Raw genomic sequence first — 7,044 nt, forward strand, 5'->3', positions numbered from 1 at the left:
GGCCAGTGGTGGTGTGGTAGTTAAGATGGCTGGATCACACATGGCAGACAGAAAAAAAAAGTCTCAGACGCAGCAGCTTGTAAAACATGCTGAGTGTGTGTGTGTGTGTGTGTGTGTGTGTGTGTGTGTGTGCGTGTGTGTGCCTAAAACCCCAAGAGCAGAAGGGATGAGAAAGGACCACAGTGCAGCCATCTGCCCTAAGGAGTGAGCGCATGCACCCAATAGCAAAAAAATTAAATATATATATTTCCACACCAATGCACTTGTCTTATAAGTAAATTCCTACTGGAGAACAACTGCAGATACTAGAGACAGTGTGGGCGGAGGATGGACAATATGGGTGGGACTTTGGAGGGCAGGAATGAAGGGGGAAAAAGAAGCAAAACATTTTAGAACACAAAAATGGAAAATTATCTGGTGATGATTAGGTTTATGATAATATCTTGTACTGGACTTATATACAGTGTGTTGATGCTAGGAAAATCTATTTTTGTTGTGAAGATGTACAGCAGTGGGGACCAGCAGATGGTATAGCGGTTACATTGCTGGACTTCCACGTGGCTAACCATGGTTCTAGTCCTGGACTTGGTGGCTTGAAAATCATGTGCGTGCGTGCCCAAGACCCCGGGAGGAGAATGGAGGAGAAGGAATTGCTGCATGGCCATCCCCCTGGGGATGATTTCTCACTTTCTGTCTCACTGGTAAGCACGCATGCTCTAAGGAAAAAAAAAAACTCTGAAAATAAAAAGATGTAAAAGATGTGCAGTGATTAAAAGTTAAAAAAATAAGAAAAGTGAATTATTTTTAAAAAAGTAAATTACTACTAAAGTGTGCATCTATTGAGCAAGTGTTTTTCAAGTGACCACTATACACCTACCCACTGCATTTTAAAACAGATTATGCTTGAATCCAAATGAATAAATCTCTAGTACTAGGATTTCAGATACTGGAACAGACCAGTGGTTAATATTTAGGAAAAAGCAGGAGAAGCCTTTCTGATATCTCTTAAAAACTAATAGAGGGGACCAGCAGGTGGCATGGTGGTTAAGGTGCTGGACACTCCTACATAGCCAACCACAGTTTAAGTCCCGGACCTGGTGGCTTGCTTTCTCATTTTCTCTCTATCTTCTGTGTGTCTCTCTGATCAAATTAAAATAAAAATGAATAAATAAAATTAAATAAATATATATATATATATATACTTTTTTTTTATGGAAACCATGCTTGACTATATGGGAATCCAGTGACATAGCCACTATGCCAACTGTTGGTCCTAAAATTAAATAAATAATTCTTTAAAAAAATTTAAAAACCTAATGGAAATCTGACCAGGAGAGCATGAAATGAAGGATAAATCAAGAAAGTGTGAGAAATGGAGGATAAGTCAAGAAAGTGTGAGAGCGTGGGCAATAAAAAAAAATTAACATCTGGAATTATCAAGAACATAGAACGTTGTTACTAGTATTCTTTTTAAAAAAAAAGAATTATTCGTTTAACTTTATTTATTGTTATAGGGTACATGTGCTCACCAGAGAGAGACAGAAAGAGAGACTGAGAGAAGAAAGCAAGCAGCCAGGTCCAGGATTCATACCATGGTCAGCCACATAAGAGTCCAGTGCATTAACCACCAGGCCACCTGCTATTACTAGTTTTTTTGTTTTTTTGTTTTTTTGTTTTTTTTTTGGAGAGGTTTTTGCTATAGGGTGCGTGCGCTCACCAGACAGAGAGAGAGAGACAGAGACAGAAAGCGAGAAATCACCCCCCAGGGGGGATGGCCACGCCACAATCCCTTCTCCTCCATTCTCCTCTCGGGATCTTGGGCACACACGCACACGTGCCCGGCGTGAGTTTAAGCCACCAGGTCTGGGACGCGAACCGCAGTTGACTACGTGGGAGTCCAGCAACATAGCCATTATGGTAACTGCTGGTCCCTGCTGTTACTAGTTTTGAAAGAACCATTTTCTCCATGTGAATGGTCTCCCTTCCTGAATTTTATAGGTACGCTCCAGCGTTTCAGCAGTTTAGTAGTTACAGCCTAGACAGGCAGACCCTGGTACTGCCCATCTCAATCTCAAAGCAGAACTCGGAACACCACCATATCCGAAGAAAAACACTCTGTGAAGCAATAGAGAACAAAGTAGATTTTACTTAAGATTCTGTGGTGAAAAAGGAGGAAACGAGCAAACAATTAATTGAAATCCTCATTAAGCATTTCCTCCCCAAAGTTCTGCCACAACCAGTTGCTAGTTTGCTCCTCTTTCTTGTTCCTGTCCTCGTTCAATATATTCCCCTTTTCTTATCTAGATTAATTCAGCTCCATCCTACCTCTCAGTCCTGGGCAGCGGCTAAATTGAGAAGTTTCCAGCTGCCTTACCAAAACTTTCAACAAAAATAGGTCTCTACCTAGACTAGAAAGACAGACATTAACAAGCATCATCCTAAAAAAATTATAATAATGAAGTACTCAAAGATACCCCTGAAATGTCCTTATAAAACTGATAGGACGGGGGCCAGCAGGTGGCATAGTGGTTAAGGTGCTGGACTCCCATATGACCGACAATGTTTCAAGCTCTGGACCCAGCGGCTTCAAACTCACACTGGGTGTGTGTGCATGCATGCCCAAAATCCCAAGAGGAACATGGAAGAGAAGGGATTGCAATATGGCCATACCCCCTGGAGGATGATTTCTTTTTATTTTCTTTTTTCTTTTTTGGAGAGGTTTTTGCTATAGGGCATGTGTGCTCACCAGAAAGACAGAGAGAGACAGAGAGACAGAAAGCAAGAAATCTCCCCCCAGGGGGGGATGGCCACACCATAATCCATTCTCCTCCATTCTCCTCTCGGGATCTTGGGCATGCACGCACATGTGCCTGGTGTGAGTTTAAGCCACCAGGTTCGGGACTCAAACCGCGGTTGGTTATATGGGAGTTCAGAAACATTGCCATTATACCAACTGCTGGTCCCCTAGGGGATGATTTTTCACTTTCCCTCTCACTATCTCTGCGTCTCTCTTGCAAGCACACAGGCCCTATGGAAAAAGCTTTAAAAAAATGTCAATTGGCCAGAAGTTCATTGTATCAGACTATTGCTGGTTTAAAAATCAAATAAACAAAAAGCACTTCAAACTTAGTACTTTACAGAACAATTATTTATTACCATTCCTGAGTCTACCGATTGATGGGGGCTTGCTGATCTAGGCTGGGTTTGTCCAGGCAGTTCTACTTCAAGCTGCAATTCCAGCTGGGTTTAGCTCCTCACTGAAGTACAGGCTCGCAGGTATTTATTATGGGACCCAGACTGAAGGTGCAGCTCTTCTTGTGGTAATGGAAGAGAAACAAGAGAGAAAGCTCAACCACACAAAAATATTTCATGTCTCTGCTTGCATCACATCAGTTACCATCCATTGGCCAAGGCAAGTCATATGATTAAAGTCAAGGAATGGGAACATGTACTCATCCCAGGGAGTTCAGAAGAGGATACAAAGATTTTTGAAGAGTAATCTAATCTACCACCTCAATGAAAGGTGTTTGTCAACTCTGTCCTAGAGACCTGTCTTTTTGTAACCTTCCTGGCAAATGTTTGTACTAAACCTCCCCTCTAAGCTTCTTAGAAATCCCCAAACCCTCTCCTTAGAGGATATTGTATCACACCTTTCCTGTAATGGAGATTAACAGAGTTATCTAACTTACAGAGAAATGGGTCCAAGGGTAGAATATGCAGGTAAATTGGGTCACATTGATAGGTTTGGAATCCCACAAATTACCCAGTGACCCCTTCAGCTAACCAAAAGTTATAAAGAACCCAGGGGGGCTCAGGAAGGGGAGGAGAGACACTTTTATTTAATGGAAACTATCAACAGAGAGAGTTTTAGTTCTTTGTTTTATTCATTCTTTCACTAAATACTGAGTAGCTGCTACAGGTCAGGCACTGTGCTGTGGGCACGTAGTGAGTAAAATAGCCGAGACAGGACTGTACAGTGCCATGGGGGGAAGGCACATAGTGATGCAGTAACTGTACAGTGCCATGAGGGGAAGGCACATAGTGATGCAGTAGAGAACAAGGGTTGGGAGGGAGAAGAGGACCACTTGGTCAGGAGAAGTCTCACTGGAGAGGTGACATTTAGGCCCAGATCTAGAGGATGAGGAGAATCTAGCCACAGGAAGAACTGGAGGAATCATATAACCTAAAGGCATAGATCAGAGGTTATTGCCTATGAGATTGATGAGAAAAGTTAAAGGGCCAAAAGGTATTGTAGGATGGATATTGTTATAATTGCTGTATGAAATATGTCGTTGAGAAAGAACTCTATGGTACATAAAAAGGGAAGCAGAAGGGTTTAACAGGAATACACTAGCACTGTGTCCTGATGCTCCCCTCAACATCACACCCTCCACTGATTCTACCCTCCAAAGAGCATTGTACCCAGCAACAGAAGATTGACATATGTATCACATCTTTCCTGTAATAGAGAGGAAAGGGCGTTCCCAGCTAGGCCACTAAGAAGCTAGCAACCTTGGGTAAGTAGTGGGCGTTCCCAGCTCTGCCACTAAGAAGCTAGCAACCTTGGGTAAGTCCCTTGTAGACCCTCAGTTTCCTAATCAGGAAATGAAGAAATTGACCATATCAGCTTTCTTCCCCAAAAAGTATCTATCAAAATCTTGTTTGCTGGAATGGAAGTGTTATACAAAAATGAGGGCTCCTGGGGCCAGACAACACAGTAATAAGATGCAATGCTAAGAGGTGACCCCACATGGAGGGTTTCTGGTTCAAATCCTGAGACCTCCTTGTGTGCATGAGGCAGGCCTGTACTCATGACCCAGGGCTGGCTGAGGCTGAGGGTGGTTCATGGCATCAGGATCTTGTTGGGGATGCTCTCTCTCAGAACAAGTAAACTTTTTCATTTTTTCATTGAGGGCCTCACAGATAAGGTTAAGCAGATTTTGTACTACAAGGCTTCTCAGAGCCCTAGAGTATACTCAACGTAGATTGGGAACCTATCTGAAAGAAAAAGACTATGCTGCATGTAAAACTAAAATGATCAAAGAACCTCTTTCACTGGTCCTAGTCCACAGACAGTATTCCAAGGAACACACTTTGACACTTGGGAAGATGGTGCATGTTCTCTAAGCTCCATGCCAACTCTGAAAGGTTCTGTGATGAACACCTCTGAAGGAGACCCTGTTGGTACCAGACTCTCTATTAAAGTATATGACCCATGTTTGTCATCATGCCTCCATTAACCAAAAAGAATTAAAGGTACAAACCTAGTTTATACTATAGACTGCTTTCTAGTAAATACTGTTATAACAAAATTGTACAGGAGAGCATACATATAGAATATAGGCTATAAATAAATAGGCTAATTATTATGTACCAGATAATGAAGACAAGAATGCTTTTGACTGGAGTTTGGGAGGAATGATAAATTAAAAAAAAAATAAAAACAAAAAAAAAACCACATCAGAATGAAATAGACTTATGCCGAAACTGTAAGAATGGCGTACTTTCTTCTTTGAAACATTTCTGTGCTCATGTATTCTGAAATAATACCAGCAGTTTAAGGGACAATCCATGATTAAGTATGATTAAGTGAGATGCACGGTACTAGCTAGTCCTTTGTCCTCTTCACAAGACCATAACCACATCAATCATTTCAGGATTCTTTATTATCTGTTCTCATCTTGTGCCATTTAGCCGGGAAAATTGTTAACAATTTCTTTAAGCCACTTATAATTTACCATGTCAATGAGTGTGTTAGCTTTGTCATTTTGCAGGTTATTTCCCAGGTAATAGACATACATTCATTCTACTTTTCTACATTCTGCTATTCTTAACAAATAAAAGCAAGTACTGGAGCAGTCCATGTGCATCCAGATCACTGAGACCGTTCAATTTGTCCCCACACTGTGTGACCTTGAGCAGGTTCTTACCCTGACTGGACCTCAATTTTCTCATCTGTGAAATAAGTAGTTGAAATTAGGTATTTGTTAAAGTTTCTTCTAGCTCTAAAGTTCTCTGATTCTATTTTGCATTCTAATTCAAATTACTAGAACATTATACACTTTATTTTAAAACCCTTTCCTGCCTACAACTCATTCTATTTTCTCATTTTGATGTCTTAAATTACCAAAAAAGAAGTAATTAAACACCCTAGAACATCCAGGCTTTTGATCTTTTCATTAATTAATGTAATTTTAAGTAGAGACTGAAAAATAAAATCTGGAATGATGATAACTTTACAAACACAAACACACACACGCGCACGCGCACGCACATTTTAGATCTTTGATATAGGGCATGTGGGCTTGCCAGACAGAAAGGAAAGTGAGAAATCACCCCTCAGGGGGACTTGCAAGCTACAATCCCTTCTCCTCCATTCTCCTCTTGGGATTTTGGGCAGGCATGCATACATACCTGGCATGTTTTTCAAAGCACTGAGTTTGAGCCTTGAACCATGGGATCAGTCATGTGAGATCCAACACCTTCGTCACCACACAACCCTCTGGCCCTGATAACATAATTTGAAGTGGACAGATATGAATATTAGCTTCTCTGGCTTTTCATGTGCACTTTGACTTTCCCAGTATCTTTATCTCTCATTACTGCTATTTTAATTAATTGCTAGTATTTATTAAGCATCTACAGTGTTCCCATCCCCTTACTGGTTTCTACAAAGGATTAAAAATGACTTCATGGCAACAGAATATGGCTTAATGATTACATCGCTGGATTCCCACATGGTTGACTGTGGTTCAAATCCCAGATTCAGCAACTTAAAACTCATTCCAGGCATGTGTGCACGCGTGCCCTAAGTCTCATAAGAGAATGGAGGCAAAGGGATTGTGGCATGGCCATCCCCCATAAAGGGTGATTTCTCTCTTTTTGTCTGTCTTTCTGTCTCTCCAGTGAGCACATGTACCCTATATCAAAAATCTCTCTCTTAAAAAAAAAAAGAATTCACTCTGAACCAGAATGTGGAGGTTGAAGTAACAGGGGAATGTCATAAGGAATGTACGGATGGGGAAGGGGGCATTTCCCGTTCTT

Source organism: Tupaia chinensis, unplaced genomic scaffold (assembly GCF_000334495.1).
Source record: "Tupaia chinensis unplaced genomic scaffold, TupChi_1.0 Scaffold144058_1, whole genome shotgun sequence".
Taxonomy (NCBI): Eukaryota; Metazoa; Chordata; class Mammalia; order Scandentia; family Tupaiidae; genus Tupaia; species Tupaia belangeri.